At 34.6% G+C, this 19,479-nt stretch overlaps 1 long non-coding RNA gene across 1 annotated transcript; it reads right to left on the bottom strand.

The window, feature by feature from the left end:
- Positions 1–4,773: 4,773 nt before the first annotated feature.
- Positions 4,774–5,951, bottom strand: LOC136220066 (uncharacterized). The gene is made up of 2 exons (XR_010684376.1): positions 5,276–5,951; positions 4,774–5,098 (listed from the first exon to the last, which is right to left on the bottom strand). It is a non-coding gene; the product is annotated as an uncharacterized lncRNA (long non-coding RNA).
- Positions 5,952–19,479: the final 13,528 nt, after the last annotated feature.

Here is a 19,479-nt window from a genome sequence, read left to right as displayed (position 1 = left end):
AACATTACACGAAATATAAAAACATTACACGAATTAGAAAAGATGAAAACAAACTAGAAAAACAACAAAGATAGAAAATAAAATTGATAATATATTACTCAATAAGGTCCTAAATCATTTCCACTTCCACCAAGATTGTTGGAAAACCTAGAAAATTCGAAATCAGATGAGGTAGGTGGTGGTTGTGATTGAGTATCTTGCGTTGCCGTCAATCTTCTTGCATAAATATCATTTTTACTTTGTAGAAGATGAGCACATAAAAATGGATCCGGGATTGAATTTGGATCTTGCATCAATATATCATTTTCTTTCATGGCTAAATGACGTTCTCGTAGGTCAAACTTTTTCTTTTGAAGTTGAAGTTTCTCTTTCTCCACTTCCATTGTGCCTTTTAATAACTTAATGATTTCAGCATGATCATCTTTTATAATATTTTTAACGTCACTCATATCTCTATTACTTTTCATTTTCAGCTTAGCTTTTTTAATCCCAATAGACCGTTCAGAAGAGTTTCCAGCAGAAAAATTATCGTACAAGTTTAATGAAAAAGAAGACAAATCAGGAGATTCCGGCTCGGGGATTTCAGAAGGTAGATTCTCAGATCCTGATGAAACATACGATTCAGAGATACTCGGATAAACGTGCAAACTCATCGTAATTTTAAGCAATCATAAAGCAGAGAGTAAACACTTAGCCACCCAACACTGTGTGATTGAGCGAACAACCTTCAGGTGAGGCATTTATTCGGTTTTTCCATGAACGCATTTAATTAAACATGCCTCCTTCTATTTAAGAGTATGTCATTTGCAAATCGGATTGCAGCTTTTTGGCATCGTGTTTTTATTTGCTTTCTGAATGCATGTGATTACAGCTGCTCATCTTTGTGTCGTCACTTGGTTAAACCGGGAGGTTTTCTAGTTCAGTTAGTTTATTTTTGGGTTTGGTTTTAGTTTACTTGAGGACAAGTAAAACTTTAAGTATGAGGAGGTTTAACAGGGATGTTTATCCCTATCTTTTAGTATGTTTTTCGGGATTATTTTGTATCATTTCGTGTCGTTTTGTGTTGATTTGGTAGTATTAATCTTTGTTTCGTCTATTTTTATTTTTATTTAGTCTTATAACATTTATTTATATTCTTGGCAAATTTTATGTCATCTTCAATAAAAAGATTGTTAATTTATTTTAGAGCTTATTATACTACAAAAATTCATGAAAATTAATTTACAAAAATAATCAATTTTGAAGAATATTTTATTAATTAATTAGTTGATTTTTGGTAGATATTTAATGAGATTTTTGTTAGATTGTTTGATATTTTCAGAGATTTCAGCATTGGAGGAATATTTGAATGAATGAATTAAAGACTAGGCTCATTGCCGGCCAGCTCACCGATCCAGGCATTTTAAAGGCCAGCATTGGGGTCTTTCATGGCTCATAGCTCGCCGAGTTGGGGGCCAAAAACAACCCATTCTTCATCATCAGGCCAGCTGGCCGAGTTGGCCACCTGTGTTACCGTGTAGCTCCTTTTTGAATCGGTCTGATTGAATTTAAATTGACAATATATAATCTGATTTTATAACTGTTGTAAATGTTAAATACCCGGTTTTGATAATTAGACGGTCATATTTTCAAACAGATAATTATATTTTAATTAATCAAATTAAGCCTTAGATAATATTATTCCACGATTATATCTAATTAAAAGGCTTATTATAAACAAATTATTATTGCATATTCAAATAAAGATTAAATATCTCTCACTCAATAATAATTATACATATATGAAAATGGTTATTAAAAGTGTTTTACATATATGTCATGCTTTAATTTAAGATACATTTTATAATATTAAACCAAATATAAAGGACTAAATGATACATTTAGTATATCTTTAGTATAATATTATTGAGTATATTTTAAGCGTGTATATTTAGGCCAAAGAATGAACAATAAATAAATATGTTTGATTAAACTCCTTCATTCATAATAGTGTATTTGTTTATGTTAGAGTTGATTATTATTTTAGCATACTAAAATGTTCGGGTCGATATTCGTGCTAATATTTGGGATAATGTTCGTACTAATATTCATGCTAATATTTATGTTAAAATATGCACTAATGTATATGCTAAAGTATGTACTAAAGTATGCACTAATGTATGCACGAAAGTCTATACTAAAGTATGCACTAATGTAGTCGTTTTTATAGTTCTTACCCACCGTATTTGAACTCCCGCCGAAATAGAGGAGTGAGAGAGAGCTCATTCTCTCTATCTTTTCTTTATTTTCTCAGCTCCTTGTCTTTTCTTCTTCAACATATCGCCACGTTGCTTTACTGTCCGTTCTAGCCTTATAATCAAGTTTAGTTAGAGAGGGAATGAGGAAACTTGTCTTCCTTCTTCCTCCTCCAACAATGTTTTAGATTTAAGGTTAGCTTCAGATTTACTTTTCTTATTGGTTTTGAAGTCTATATATATCTTATCGAACTTCTTTTTCTGTCAGATCCACCTCTGCTACCTATACTTCTTTCATTTATTCTTTTTTCGGTCTTAGCAAGAATGCGAAAGTTTCATCTTATCCGTAGATCTATAGATCTGTGTGGTTGCAAAAATGGAAATAACTCAGATCCGGATGTCTGGAAGAGCTTAAATGAAGAAGATTGGATTACAATGGTTTTTCAACGGGATTTTGATTTACGAGAAAGATATGATTTACATCTTTGTTGTGTTTGTACCTTTTATGGTTTTTATTACTCCTTGTAGTCGTTTTTCTTCCCTTTGTGGATCTTGTACTGGCTTTATCCTGTATTGGTGTGAGGTTTTATTCCTCATAGTTTTCGTGCTGTATTTGTACTTTTTAATCTAATGGAATGATACGTGGCACTTTTATATAAAAAAGTATGCACTAATGTATAGGTTAATGTACACATTAAAGTATGGAATAGAGCATAGGTTAATATATATGTTATTGTTGGTGATATAATGGAGTTGGCTCGTACCTTTGTGTAAATTAAGTTTGTTTTTTAGAGACGCCAAGCGAATTCTGTCGCATATATTTTGGCTGCTTGGGCTAGTTCTCTGTCTCACATGGAAATCCTTATTGAAAATTTTCCAAGTTGTGTTTCTTCTTTTATTCAGAACGATTGTGGTTCCTTTGTTATTTAATATAAGTTTTCTTTTAAAAAAATATATATGTTAATATACAAAAGTCAACTCTTCCTTTTTGTTTTTATTTGACCGAATTAATTACATAGTTTTGTAGGGAGCCAAGCTGATATTTCAGATAAATCATTGAATCCAAAATTCCATTTCAATCCTTGGTAAAAATGCTACAATACCACTCTTTATTTTCCTATAAATAGAAGAGGCATTCTCATTTGGAAGATCAAGGAAAAGAGTTCAAAACTTGTGTTGAAGAAATAATGCTCAATTGTCTTTATTTCTTCTTTCCTTCCTAGTGAGATAAAAAAAGAAGAGAGTTGTTAGATTTATATTTATAATTCTACTATTTTTTGTAAGAAAAATGAAGTGTGTAGCTTCAATCTTTTAGGTTCTCACTAGCTCCTAGTAAAAGTGTTAGGTTCTTAAGCACCCGTAAACTTAATGTTGTACGAGTTTCTCAATTAAACTCGGAAAAAATTGAGGGATGAGTTTCTCAAACACTCGATAAGTTTTGAGAGAAGTAGATATTGAGGAGATATTTACTTGGTTAGCTTTTAGGTTGTAAAAGGTCCACATGCTTGATTCTTGCCCGTTAAAAGAATCATAGGGGACAAGATATAGGCCATAGTTACCGAACATGTATAAATCATGTGGATAAATTTTTCTATCCCTACTCTTTTAATTATTGACTTTACAATTTACTTGCAAATATTTAATTATGAATATTTAATTATATTTGCTTAAAAGGTTTTAAAAAGACAATACTTAAATATCTTTTATTAAAAAGTAATTAATTTGTACATCCATTTAATCCGCAAATATTTCAAAAGTTCAAATTAATATTATTGAGCATAATTTCTAATAAGTAAAATATATAATTTTTAAAAAGGTAATAATACTATTCACCCTCCTCTAGCATTTATATAATCATATTGGGCCAACAGTAAATATCTGAAGTAGGTAAATAGGATTTGATTTTTTCTATTCAAAGACCTTGGGATTTCCATCCCAAGGCATCTAGAAACTATGTATAAATTTCCTTCCCCATAAGAGCAGTCTAAGCCTCTACCATTCACCATCTTCATATGTAAAAAGCTTATGTTTGCAATTAATACACATGCGATCAAGGTTCCAACTCCAATTCAGAACAATGATTTCTTAAGTCGACATGTTTCAAAGGCGATCTTCTTTCCCTTTTATTATTGTTTAACTAGTGAGATCTCTCTAGATTTTGAATTGGTTATAAGTTGTGACAATTTCCACCCTCTTTAATCTGAGTTTCAATTACATTTCATTCCTTTGTTTATGATTTATTTAAGGGATAAGTACAAAAAAATGCATGTGGTATACGCGTTTTGCGAACTCGAACCTGTGGTATTTTTTTTTGCAAACAGAGGTTTGTGCTAAACGTCGTTAGCAAACAGAGGCAAAATTGACTAACGGTGTTAAAATTCAAAGAGAAAAGAGTTAATTTGGTCCTTATATTTATTTATTTTATAAATTAACCCCCCTAATTATCTAATTATCACAAATCAACCCCAAAATCAAAAATAAAAATAAAAAATACCATCTTCCCCATCTAACTATCACAAATCAACCCAATAATAACAAATAATAACCAAAAAAAATTCCACTAACCCAACAATAACCTCTGAAACACCGGCTAAAACAATTACAGTTTTTTCAAACCCAACAATTCCACTAAAACCTAACAATAACCACTGAAACACCAACTAAAAGAGTAGCAGCTTTTTCAAACAAAAAAAGAAGAGAGTAGCAGTCGCATTAGAGAAATTACTGCAGCAGTCGGAAGAGAAGCAATCAACCATCTGCCGCCTCTAGACTGTCACCGGAGATTGTCTCCACGTGATCTGAGTTACTCGCGATTCAGATGGAGGAGGAATGAACCAATGTCACACCAACGCGATGATCGTTCACTCCGAGCAGATATAAACGAAAGAGCAAAGGTCAGATCTAAGGAAAAACGTAAATAAAAAAACGAAATAGAAAGGAAAACTAAGATGAGAACCAAAGTGAAGGTTCAGAAAATCGAAGCAATAGATCAGATCCCGGAAGAAAAGCCAAGCAGAAGAATAAAAACGAATAGCTCTTACCGGAATCGAACTCGAATCAGTGAAGGAGTAAAGGCATCATAAATTTCTACAACCGCGACGGCTCAACCTCCACTCTCAATCAAGACCACAACAAGCCGCCACAAACATTAGAAGAAATGATACTCCAATTAGAAATCAAAGAACAAATCGCAACAAAATCAAAGATCGACAAATGAAATTCAAGTGCAAACAACAACAGTTGTGACATCTTAAACTCCGCCAGAAACGCATTGAATCAGTATCCACGGGTTTCTCTCGACGGAAGAGATGCGTTTTACCGATCTTCGTTTAAGAACTTTCATCAAACACCTGGTAGGCATTCTGTTAGCTGCGATGGAAGGGAGAGATTGGGGAATTATAATCAGAACAAGGATGTGAAATTGGGGATGCCGACGAGATTGGGAGGAGAAAGTCTTGTGTGGTGTAATCCGAGAGTGATCGGGAAACTTATGGGTCTCGATGCTATGCCGATTCCGATCTACAATAGTAAGGAGACGTTGATGAAGTCTATTCGGATGAAGAGATTTCAAAGGCATAAAATGGATGAGAAAGGAAGAGGAAATTTTGATTTTTATTTTTGATTTTGGGGTTTATTTGTGATAATTAGATAATTAGGGGGGGTTAATTTATAAAATAAATAAATATAAGGATCAAATTAACTTTTTTCTCTTTGAATTTTAACACCATTAGTCAATTTTGCCTCTGTTTGCTAACGGCGTTTAGCACAGACCTCTGTTTGCAAAAAAAAATACCACAGGTTCGAGTTCGCAAAACGCGTATACCACAGGCATTTTTTTTGTACTTATCCCTTTATTTAATTATTGTGCTTGGGTATTTTGATTGAATCATTCATAAATCCGAACATTGTCTGAGGTTCATATTGTGAGCCTAATCCGCTAGTCCATACCGGAGATTGTAGATATTGACAACACCATAGTAACAAACCCTGAACCTTTAGAGTTAGCTACGGCCCAGACATGGGAATTATGTGTTAAGTGTTATCCTAGGATAAGGGGTTCAATCCTTTTTACATTTATGGAATATTAAGTTAATTCATAATTACAATTGAACATTGCTTGAATTAATACTTTTATCATATCAGTACCATTTACATTCATAGGAGTTTATATTTAATCTAGATCAAACTTAGAATTAGAATTATTAATTAGTATAAACAGAATCCAAATCCACTTGCTATCACCTAAATATCAATCTGGAATTGAGTAGTTTGGTACTTACGGTATAAAGCCTGAGGATTCGATACATGGACTTTACCAAATTTATTACTTGATAACAACGAGGTACACTTATCCCTTAGTGAGTCTTTGAGTGTTAGCTTGAGGTGCATCAACAACCTATAGTAAACAAAACAAACATGTCATTTAAGGTGCTTTTCATGCTTAAAGCAAGAGAAAATCCCAGTAGAGATTTCAACTCTATCATAAGGGTACTTTGAACTCAAGCTTATATAACATGTTTTAAAGGGCATCGACTTGTCTAGGACGACATTTGCTATATCCAAGTTTTGAAATTCACCCTAAGGAGGCTTAAATCTCCAAATGTTGAAACATGTCAATTTTACAGACTAGATTGGTATAATATGTCCTTTCTAGGCTCAATGAACGCACACAGGGTGCACAAGACAGAAGCGATGCATCACACACCATGTGAAAGGAAGAAAATACCCTTTCAAAATCCCACATGACATGTGGGAAATCAACACAACGTGTGGGTGTGAGGGGGACAAGAACAACAATCAAACAGACACTTTTCAGATATGTTCCCTGGTCAACAGGCATCCCACATGCCGTGTGGCTGTCCCACACGACGTCTGGGAAGCCCCCACACGGCGTGTGGGAAGCCTGAAACAACTTTTTGTTCAATGATTTTCGCTCAAATTCGGCCAGAAGCAAGCCAACACGCAGTGTGGGACCATTTTTCAATATTTTGTGTGTGAAATGACCGAAAAGAAATGTAATTATAATTATACCCAATCTTGATTTCTGTATAAATAGGAGTGCTTGGCACTCAATTAGACATTCAGTTTTTGTGTAATAAAATCCTTACACATTGAGAGCTTGTTGTAATTCTCCTGTTGCTCCTATGAAGTCACATTCCATCTGCATTCCCCAAGCTCGAGAGTTCCACCTCTGAATCCGAAGCAATGGCCTTGAGTCCGGTTAGTTAGTTTTAAGGGCTGATTCTTCTTCCCATTTTCCTTGTTAACTAGTATGTACTCTTCTTATGTGCTAGATTCGGTTATATTCCATATTTACACTTTTCACAGTAATAATATATGATTACGGTTTTTAGCTTCATTATACTTGTTAACGTTTATTCCTTGCTTTGATTCACATAATTGATTATTGTGTAGGTTTATTACAAACTCCGAAATCCATTAAGATTCACATAGATGTTGCCTTACTGGAATTGACAACCCTGAAACCGTAGGAATTGATGAGCCATGGAACTTACAGGCCCTATTTTCTGAACCTAAGAATTAGAGTCACCTTAAGAGGGAACCACGACCTAAGTACTTCATAGAGTTGGTCGGTTTACATATAATCATCTTTGCAAGAGTAAATTGTTACTTGTATATATTCTGAAATATTGTTTATCACATGTTGTAACTTAACGCCATCATTATCACATTGTTTATCACATGTTATAACTTAACACCATCCGTAAATTGTTACTCATATAAAAAATGTCTCACCTATAGTTTAGGAATAATTTATAATTGTCGCCAAACCAACCTAAAGTATTCACCGCCTAGATAACGCATAGAACCGAGTCGTGGATTCGATACTTGGACTTAGTCAGATTTATTACTTGAAAACGACGGGGTAAACTTATCCCTTACTTGAGCAGTTATAGTAGTGGAGATCACCTCGAGTGCATCGTCGCTCTGCGGCTCCCATCAGGATCGCAACACATCATTTTATCATAGGGCAGCCAAGGTTTGGTCATCTTCTGCAGAATCTCATTCGATGATAGTTGATGGTCAGTTAACATCCGATATTAAAAGCATCTCCCAACATGTAGTATCCTTTTATTCATGTCTGTTCAGCGGGAATGCTATTTGCTCTAACTTGGATCATATTTGCATAGTCATTCCCCTAATTCGGCAATTGAGGAGGAAAATATGGTGTTAACCGTCTACCTGTCTGAAGCGAAAATACGAGCCACAGTCTTTGAGATGGATAAGGATGTCACCCCGGGTCCATGCGGTTTCGGTGGTTCCTTCTTTCAAGCATTTTGGGATGTGGTGGGCCATGATGTATGCAGTACTATAAAGGCTTTCTTCGATACAAGTTGTATTCTTCCGGGATTAAATTCTAATTTGATGGCGCTCTTGCCAAAATCTTCGTATGTCAATCAGATTGAAAACTTCAAACGATTGTAATAAGCAACTTCAACTACAAAATTATAATCAAAATCCTTGCAGATCAGTTGGTAGTTATAGCTGCCAGAATCATCTCTCCTAATCAATCCGGGTTCCTTAAAGGGAGGAATATCCAACACTACATCACAGCAGCACTGGAGGGGGTTAATGTATTAGGGAAGACAAGCTTTAGAGCTAACATGGCCCTAAAAATTGATATCAGGAAAGCATTTCACACTTTTAACTCAAAATTAGCGTCTCACAGGCTATCACTGTTCTTTGCATTAACCGTTAGTTGCGTTTTTCTTAATAAAGGAGCCAAACATTTTAAGGTTGTTGAAATTATTCTAGCTAGAGGGTCTCTCTTGTTGATGTTTCCTACCTACTTGGTGAATGAATGTCAAAATTTTTGAATGGGCCCAGCCGGGCGAAGTCCATAGCTTTAATTAATGTGATCCACTTTACTATGACTTTTTTCTCAACGATGTATTTGGAATTGCTTCCTGGTGGGTTTATCTTCGTGCTCGAGATCGATAGCCACTATATCGATGCTCGTCAATGTTGGAGTAAATATATTTCACAAGGTCTCCCCCGATAAATTTCTGGGTTTTCACGTGTCTCCGGTTGCTATATAGGTATATAGCTGGCTACTGGTTTTTGGTGTTTTTGTACTTGTTGTGTCGGAGTATTTTCCACGATTTCCTCAAAAAATGAAAACACCCCCATCCCCACCCCCACCGTCATCACCATCTCTCAACCTTATCCCCACCCCTCACCAGCCGATACTAGTACCACCAACATTCAAATGACAAGTCTAACAATGAATTCTGATACCACCAATGAAGAAAACGACGATAACCAAATGAGTCTCCTCCTTCTCTCACATCTCTTTTTAATTTAGTTTCATTCTCTTTCTAAACACACTTACTCTCTCTATTTTCTCTCTCTAAACACACTCATGCTCACGCTCACTCTCCCTCTCTAAATTCTAGTTACTTCAATTCTCCGTTCTCTGACATTTTGCAGTTGACACCTTCCAAATTATCTAAACAAAGGTCTACAACAGAAATCCACCCTCTCAAATCAGGAAAGTTCAATGAAACAAATAATCCATTCATCGCCTCAACTGGAATGAAAAAATTGCATGTTAAGCTAGTGAATGCAAAAACGTTAGGATCAACAAAGAAAATGCTTATTAGAACATAATAGTTGCAGAGCAAGAGCAAAATAGAGTAATTACCATCTCGAATATCAATGTAGACATAACCAAAATTGGTATTAGCTACGGAAAACGAAGCCATGAAAGCAAACACCATAAACCCTGAAAACATTCCCAACTTTGCAAACTTCATTGTTACCACACTAGATAAACGAAACCTAAAGTGACTTCAGTTTTGTTTATATTATGATCATGTAGAGGCAATGAAAGACCCTTGTTTATATTATGAGTGACCCTTGTTTACATTTTTGGAATATATGATATTCGTTAAACTTTATTGGACGGTAAAATGCTCGAGAACGGAGAATTGAAGTAGCTAGAATTTAGAGAGGGAGAGTGAGCGTGTTGCGGCCCCTTCGTTTGCCGCAGTTTTCTCTCTTGCAGGATCTGCGGCTGTTGCAAATTAAAACTTTTTAATTAATAAAATCAATAATAATAATAATAATATAATTAGGTTACATGAGCAAATAAACCCAAAAACAAGTGGATTGTCTTTAAATTTTGGCTTGGTGGCTTGATTTGTCTGCGGGGTTTGTACGGCTTGTTGCTTGGCTTGATTTGTTTGCTAGGGTTTGGAAGGCTTGTTGCTTGGTTGATTCTAGCCGATTTGATGGAGATTGATTGTTCCATTGCACACCTTTTTTCTAGAACCTCTTTTTTGAAAAATGCCTTATCTGGATCTAGTAATGTTACGGTTAGTCCTACTTCGAGACCCGGGCCTTCTTCTGGACCTAGGTCCTATGCGGCTACCCTTGTTGGTAATGCTTCTTCTGCGGCCATTTCTCCGGATGATCCTCCCACTGTGGATCGATCTCTTATAACCGAATAAGGCGGATTTAAAATTGTCAAAATACAGCAGGATATTTACAATAAAAGACTCAATCTTTGTAAGCATTCTATTATTGGGCATATCACTCTTGCTAAAGGGGAATCTCCTTGGAAACAGCCGGACTTGAAAGCCAAACTTTCATCTATTTGGGGTTGTTCTCCTAATTGGAAATTGATTTCTCTGGGTAGAGGTTTTTACCATATCATTCTTTCGTCCGCAGAGACTCTTCAATCTGTTTGGAGTCGTGATGCCATTGCACTTAGACCTGGGATTATGCGCTTCATTCCTTGGAGCCCGGGATTTAACCCGGACTCTCACAAATCCACTTCTCCTCAAGTGTGGGTAAGATTCTACAATCTTCTTTGGGAATTCTGGGATAAGCGGATCATGACAAGCATTGCAAGAGCGATTGGGGTGCCCTTTCATTTTGATAAGAATACTGTGGATGGTGAAATAGGTCACTATGCTCGTATCTTGATTGATGTGGAGCTTTCTAAGGAAATTCAATACAAGCTTAGGGTGGATACTGACACCTCAATGCATTGGATTTCTCTTGAATATGAAAGACTTCCGAATTTATGCTCCATTTGCCATTCCATTGGTCATTCTGCTGGAGCTTGTAGGAGGAACATTCGGCGTGAAGAGCATGTTGAGCTAAAGCAAAGAAATAGAAAGCAGAAGATGGGATCTCTTGAGCCCCGAGGTAGGCCTGTTAATAGGATTTGGAAACAGAAGCCAGAAGTTCACATGGATACTGGTGAATCCTCTAAAAGGGCTCCTACCAATGGGGAATTTGACAATCTTAATAACTGTGACTTGCAGATGGTACTTCACAGTTCGGTCAGGATTAATGAGTCGGTTCTTGACTTTGATTCTGGCACGGCCCCCGCCTCTCCTACTCTTGGCTTTCCATCTTATCAACTTGATAATGAGCTGGGAGTCTTAGGTTGGCAATCCTCTCACCCCAATATTCAGGTTTCTGATATTCCTAATTTGCAAATCATTGAGCATTCAGGAAACGGGGATTGTTTGCAGGTGGTTAATGTTATAGAGGAAAATACTTGGACTAAAGTCCAGAAAAGGAAGAAGCAAAAAGACAACAACATCCCCCTTGAGGTCAGTGGTAAACAGCATAGCAAGCCGCCCGTGCGATTTCAATGATTGTGTTATATTGGAATTGTAGGGGCATCGGTAATGATCGCACTCAACGAGCCCTGAAGCTTTTGTGCCTACAACATCGTCCTGATTTTTTGTGTCTTGCAGAACCTCTTGTTTGTTTTAATGACACTTGTTAAGCCGAAAATATACCTAAAATATCATATATAAATACATTAAATCTACATTGAAATCGTGCTAATTATATTCATTTGGAATACTTTTACGTCTTTATTTACTTCTTTGATGTAAGGTACTTAATTATTTGGTTAAATCTAAAACGGAGCTAAAACGGAGCTAAAATGGAGGAAAAACCTAAAAAACGTACCAAGAATACGTATCAGTCAGAAGAACGCTCAAGGAGGACAAGAAGCAGTCGAGAGATGGGGAGAAAAGCCCCTATCGCGACTGAGATTTTCAGAATCTCAGTCGCGACATACGAAAGCCGTCACGAAAAAAAACGGAATCTTCAACTCGCCCTTGTACCCCCTGTCGCGACTGAGATTTTCAGAATCTCAATCGCGACAGCGAAGAATTCTGCACATATTTCACATGTTTTAATCCGAGAAACACGTCTGTTCGTTTGGATAAAAGCGACCCTTCACCAACGGACACGACCCATCATTTACAACCCTTCAACAACTATAAATAAGTGATCCATTTCAGAAATTAATGTTGTTGGTTAAGTTAGAAGAGTTAGAGAAGAGAGTTATTATGTTGAGTTTCTGATTCAGAAAAGAATCAAAAAGTTAGATTTCATTTCAGTAAACAAACTTGATGTACACACGTTGTTATTAGATTAGTTATAAACACAGTATTAGTTTAGTTTCAAAGGTAGATCAGAGACAAGTTTTCATTCTGGTAGTAGACTGGCCGGTCTCTATTCTGAAGATTCAGCGAGAAGAATTAATGGCTGAAGCGTATAGGGTCTGATAAACCTACGGAGTTTGAGGGAAAGATTGACAACCCGGATCTCAAAGTTTTCGTCGCAATGCTCTCCATGTTTCTACTTCTCTGGTAACTTGTGAAGATTCACATTTCATTAATGATATATTTATTTTATTCAATACATTCTTTCTGTTGTTATTTTGATATTGTTCTGACAAAATGATTTTCAAAATGATAAATTGGTGTTTTTATTAAAACGTTCTATTCCATCTTATTCATATAAGAACTTTGTTGAACACTTGACAGATTTAGCTTTTACGGATGATATGATCGCTGATCGCGGCTTATCGGATATAAAATACTAATTTGATTAAGGTAGAAATCTGCTCCGAACCAGAGAGATTTCTACGGTTCAAAGCCATTTAATTGAATAAATTCCTATATTATTACATGTCCATAATCTTACCAAAGTTAAAGTTGTTTTCTTTGCTTTATGAAAATAAGTTTTATACCTTCTATTTATTCCAATTACGGAAGTATATGTCTTGTAATCAAAATCTCAAGACGGAATTGTTCTCTAAACTCAATATAATATTCTTATCTAATCCTAATTTACCCGAACCAATTCAATCAATTAAACGATTTTCTTTTGTTAAACCTAAAGACGTGAATAAAACTGAATTAAATAAGTTTTTAGTTAAAAAGCGTTTCCTGTGGGTTCGATATCTTTTATTACTACAAGCGTATATCGTGCACTTGCGGAAATCGCTCAACAAGTTTTTGGCGCCGTTGCCGGGGAACGCCAAATTTTTAACAAAAATTTATGTTTTTCGTGTTTTATTCCGAACCTTGGTTTATAATATATGTATTTATTTATTTATTTTTATATAGTATTTTATTTATTGAGGATGGTCACTAGGACTAAATCCTCGTTGTTATTTAACGTTTGCATTTAGATGTTTGCAGATAAAAAAAATCCAAGTTTTTTTTCAAAGATAAACTGGAGATTTGATCATCAATATAAATTCAGAGAAGGAGTCTACAGAAAAGAAATCCAGTACAGATACATCAGAAGGAAAAGAAAATTTATGAAACAGGATGTCAGACGTGACAGATGATTTTTTTTCAGAAAATTTACCTCTTCCCAAACACATTTACCTCTTTTCCATAAACTTAACCCTTCGCCAAAACATCATTTCTCTTTGTACAAAAATTTATTTAATTCCTACATGACACCCACATAATTTCTTCTTTTATCATATCATTTCCTTAAACACCTACATATTCTCTCTAAGAAATAGCCGATCAACTTTTCTCAGACGGATATATTAGAAAGTAGGAATGAGGAATATAGTCCTTGAAATTATCTTACCCACCAGGAAGGAATTGTCAATTTTTACCATAGTTTCAACAGTTTCGGTTCATGTGCATAGTTCTAGTTCGTGCACAAAACTAGAAGTTTGGGCATTCAATCGCAATCAGTAGATCCTTATATTGAGAAAACGTAAAAAAAACATCTTATTCCAGGTAAGTTAAATGGACAGGACCATTATTTAAAACCGGTCTAGGTAATTGATTCTGTCCATGATTTTGATTCTCCTTTGAAATTCTTAAGGATTATCACATTTTTAGTTTTTAGTATTTCATATTCTAATTTTTATATTTTTAGTTTAATTTTTATATTCGTCTTTAGCTTAGCAATAATGATTAGATTAGAAATAAAAAAAAAATTCATTGAAAGATATTGAAAATATGCTATGTATCTTAAATATTTGTACTTAATGAGGCAAGTGTCTTTTGATTTAAAGAAATCTCAATTGAATTTAAAAAAATCTCAATTGAATTAAAATCACACATAATTTGAGTTTCTGATTATATAGAGATTTTTCAACAAATCTCTACAGTGATTTTTATTTGACGTTTTATAAATTTCTAAACTTACTGAGAACTTTTTAATTCTCAATTGAGATTTTAAAATTCTCTATAAAACTAGGGAGGACCGTTGCAAAGCATTCCTTGCCAATGGGCAATACGTGTCGCGATCGATATTCCAATTTCTCGATCATGACACGCATAATTTTCAATAAGATATTTTTTGTTCTATGAAAATTAATTTATTTTTCATATTTTTAATTTTTAGTTTTTCTTATCTTTTGTTCATAAGTTTTATTTCTATTTCTATTTTTTTATATTTTTAGTTTATTTTTATTTTTATTTTTATTTTTATTTTCATTTTTATATAATTAATTTTTACTTCTAGGTTTGTGTACAAATAAGTTTTGTAAAATAAAAATCAAATTTAGTCATGTTTTGAAGTTTATCTCATAAAGAATAAAGTGTTTTTAAAAAAATATGTATTTAGAAATCTCTGTTGAGATTCCAGAAATCTCAGTTGAGATTGTCCATGTTTTAGAACTAGGGAATTCTCAGTAGAGATTCCAGAAATCTCAGTTGAGATTTTCAGTCAGTTTTATCCAAAAGGTATCAGTTTGTCACCTTTTCATTTTCAACAGACACAACTTTTTCATTTAAGTAACCTATAAATAACTTCAAGATCAGAATTCTTATATTTCACTTCATCTCTTTCAGAATGTTGAATTTCTTTCTTCATTTCTAAAGGTTACGGACACAATTTTATTCACAAACATGACTACCTCTCTGCAAAATGTTAGGTAAAACACTTCTGCTCGAAAGAAGCGTGTTGATAACTCTTCACGCTATGGAGCATGGTTTCCCATCTACAATCATGATGAGGGGAAACGATATTTGCAGTTTAGATATGCACAATTCTGTGGCATGCTGTATCTGGATGAGTTCCTGAACGAAGAACTCGGGATAAGCGATGACATGAATCGCTATCTGACAAATTTGGGATGGACCAAGTTTGCTTCTATGAAGTTTCCTATAATTGGGAATTGGGTTCTAGAGTTTCTGTCTACCGTTCGGTTCGTTAATAAGAGGCGTGTTCGTCTCAGTTTTCGTTGTGAAGGGAAGATGTTCACTTTTGGATATCCTGAACTTCATAATTGGTTTGGTTTTCCACCCCAAGACACAACTCAACACATCCTGGACGGGATATGACTTCTACAGACATATGGAGGATGTTAATAGGATATTGGCGATTCAATCCACGTCTTGCCTTCAACAAATCCATAAATTCTAACTCCATGCTGTATCTACACAAATTCCTCTATCATAGTCTTTTTGGTCGAGTCAGTAGCAATGGTGTGAAAGATACTGATCTTTAGTTGCCACTTCCCATTCGAAGAACCGGAAGATTGGGTTTGCCAATATCATTTGTGGAATCATTTTAGGAGCTAAGGGAACCATTTCTGTCCCTTGGACTGATACAGAACCATTCCTTATTCTTGACTACGAGTTCTTGGAGAACGAGGGGCTTGTCAAACGAGTTTTTCGTTCTGGTCCAACATTCCTTTCTGCACCAGAGAGGCAAGTCTTCATTCAAACGAAGATTAACAGGGCCAATGCACGTCGTTTTTCCAATTCATAGGGATACTGTTTAAATTTACAATGTGTGATTGTAAATTCTGTACATATGATTGATGTTCATGTATATAGATTTATTTCTTGTGTATATATGTTTAATAAGTAATTCATATACATATGATTAATTAAGTGCATTAATTTTTTTTCATTTATTTCTTTTAATTAAGGAACAACCTTTGGTTTTCCTTCTATTTAATGTTTCAGTTTTGTTTTTGTAGTTTCAGGAATTAAAACTTAGCATTAATGTCACTTAAATACAAGAGGACTTGAATTGATCATATTGATTTTGTCAAAACAGTCCAATTTTTGCCCAGAAATTCCAAAATCTCGGTTGAGATTCTGAAATCTCAGATGAGACAACAAAGGGGAATTTTTCAGGAAAAATTCGTCCCCCTAGCAAGCTTGCTGTCGCGACTGAGATTTTGAAAATCTCAGTCGCGACTTGCGGCTGCTATGACGGGATTTGGCTGTTTTTTTTCAATTAATCCTATTCCTACTCTAATTCATTGCCGATTACTCTATCCTAATCAATACCTATTACTTACACCTATTTATATCACCTCTATTTTCACCAATCACTCATCCTTTACTCTTCCCAACAAAAAGATTCACTCACCTTCCCCATAAATCTTTACCCTATTCATCTTCTTTTTCCCTAAATCACCACCATTATCTTTTACTCTTCCTTTCATTCTTGGATCTCACGGCACTTCAAAGAGCCAATTTATTGAAGAAATTGGGACCACCCGCTTTTATCTCCTATGAAGATCGTACAAGACGTGTTTTTGCTACATTGGGTGGTGAAGCTTCAAGTTCACAAGGTTTAGGTGCCCAAGATGATGATGAGGAGCATGATGAGGAATTTGATGAAGAAGAGGAGGAGGAGAATGTTGATGCTAATGATCAAGAGCAAGCAAATGAAGAACCAAATGTTGAAGAACAAGTTGGTTGGCAACGTGTTTTGACACAAATGAATGAGCATAACCGTCACATGAATTTGCGGTTAGATGAAGTCGTTGCCAACAATACCGAAATGAGTTCAAGGATAAACACGGTGGATGCCAATATCACTACGTTGAGACGTGAGAACAAATCTACTCGTCGCCGGTTGCTATCTTTCTTCCGACGCCAAGGAATTGAGACTACGCCTTCCCCGCCGCGTTCACCTTGATAGGTTATATCCTTTCTATCTTTCACTCATTTTCGTTATTATGTTTTATTCGGTTTGGTACAATATTTTTAATTATGTCTGGTACAATTATTTTTATTCTTCTGTTTGAATGTTATGGTACTATATTTTTCAATTCTAATTCGTATGGTTTATTTCGTACTATTTTTCGTGTTTTATCGCTTTTTGCACCAATGAGGACATGGTCCAAATTAAGTGTGGGAGGAGATATTTCATATTCGTTTCGTTTTAATTTTAAGTACGAATGAATGCAACGAATGAGAATGAATGCTATTTTAAGAATAAATGCATGTTGTTATTAATGTTTACGTAAAGTATATAATGCAACATTTTCAAAACAAAAATGCAACATTTTAAAAAAATAATAGCTATTTTTCATAAACATATATTTTTTATTAGTCTATATTTCATATGTTTCAAACACTTTAACTCTCAAAATAATGTTAAACATATTTTAAGGTTATCATTATTGTTAGAAATAATATTTCTATACGGGCAATATTTTTACAAATATTTTTACAAATCTCCGATACGATTTTATCAAAAACGTCTCGAGTAAATGTGTATAAGTAAAATTTCTTTAGTTTCAAATCTCAACTTTATATCATGAATTCATGATAAATATAAATCTTATTTTCAATTTTCAATTAGGTTTATAGGCATAAATCGAACTAATAACTTTAGCTTTTTAGCTCGATATTATTTTTCGTCTTACATTAAAAACCAATTGAAGTTTTTAAGGAAACTTTAGCCATAATACATGTTGAATTTCAAGTCAATATAGGATGAATGTGCTATTTTTCTTTCCCAATTTTATTTTTTTAATTAAATCAAGTAGTCGTATTCTTAACTTTTGGCCACGATTGAGACCAACCTTATCACAATCGAGGTATGAAAGGGAAGAACATTAAGTACCGTTTACTTTTGGCCACGATTGCGACCACCCTTATCACGGTCGAGGTATGAAAGGAACGTTAAAAAATTAAAGCAAAATTAAACGTGTTTAAAGTTTTAAGTAACGATTGCGTCCACCCATGGCATAGTCGGTACCTCTTAAACGAACACAAAAGCAAATTAATTCACATAAAGTCACGGACGTGACTAAGCAAATATATTAAACCTAAGTCCTTAATAAATCTATATTTGTAATAGTTTAGGTTTGGGAAAGGAAATTTTGTGCTTTTAAATACCTTGAGACGAAAGATTCAAAAACATGCGTGCTTACACCGTCCCGAATACTTCAATATAAAAATTGAGATACAAGACGAATAATATATCTCTTTTACACTAGCTAGTTTGATACTTTGCATATAAATTTACCATGAAAAGTTTATCTTTTGGTTTAACTAATTTAAAGAGGAATATATGGATATATGTTCTATTTATAAAGAGATTGATTAAAGAATAAATTCAGTGAAATTTTGCTCGGGACTAGCAAAAGCTTAAATGTGGGAGTTTGTTAAGCCCAAAATATACCTAAAATATCATATATAAATACATTAAATCTATATTGAAATCGTGCTAATTATATTCATTTGGAATACTTTTACGTCTTTATTTACTTCTTTGATGCAAGGTACTTAATTATTTGGTTAAATCCAAATAGGAGCTAAAACGGAGCTAAAACGGAGCTAAAACAGAGCTAAAATGGAGGAAAAACCTAAAAAACGTACCAAGAATACGTATCAGTCAGAAGAACGCTCAAGGAGGACAAGAAGCAGTCGAGAGATGGGGAGAAAAGCCCCTGTCGCGACTGAGATTTTCAGAATCTCAGTCGTGACATACGAAAGCCGTCACGAAAAAAAAACGGAATCTTCAACTCGCCCCTGCACCCCCTGTCGCGACTGAGATTTTCAGAATCTCAATCGCGACAACGAAGAATTCTGCACATATTTCACATGTTTTAATCCGAGAAACGCGTCTGTTCGTTTGGATAAAAGCGACCCTTCACCAACGGACACGACCCATCATTTACAACCCTTCAACAACTCTAAATAAGTGATCCATTTCAGAAATTAATGTTGTTGGTTAA

The sequence above is a fragment of the Euphorbia lathyris genome, chromosome 2 (assembly GCF_963576675.1).
Source record: "Euphorbia lathyris chromosome 2, ddEupLath1.1, whole genome shotgun sequence".
Taxonomy (NCBI): domain Eukaryota; kingdom Viridiplantae; phylum Streptophyta; class Magnoliopsida; order Malpighiales; family Euphorbiaceae; genus Euphorbia; species Euphorbia lathyris.
This window is presented reverse-complemented; position numbering and strand designations above follow the sequence as displayed.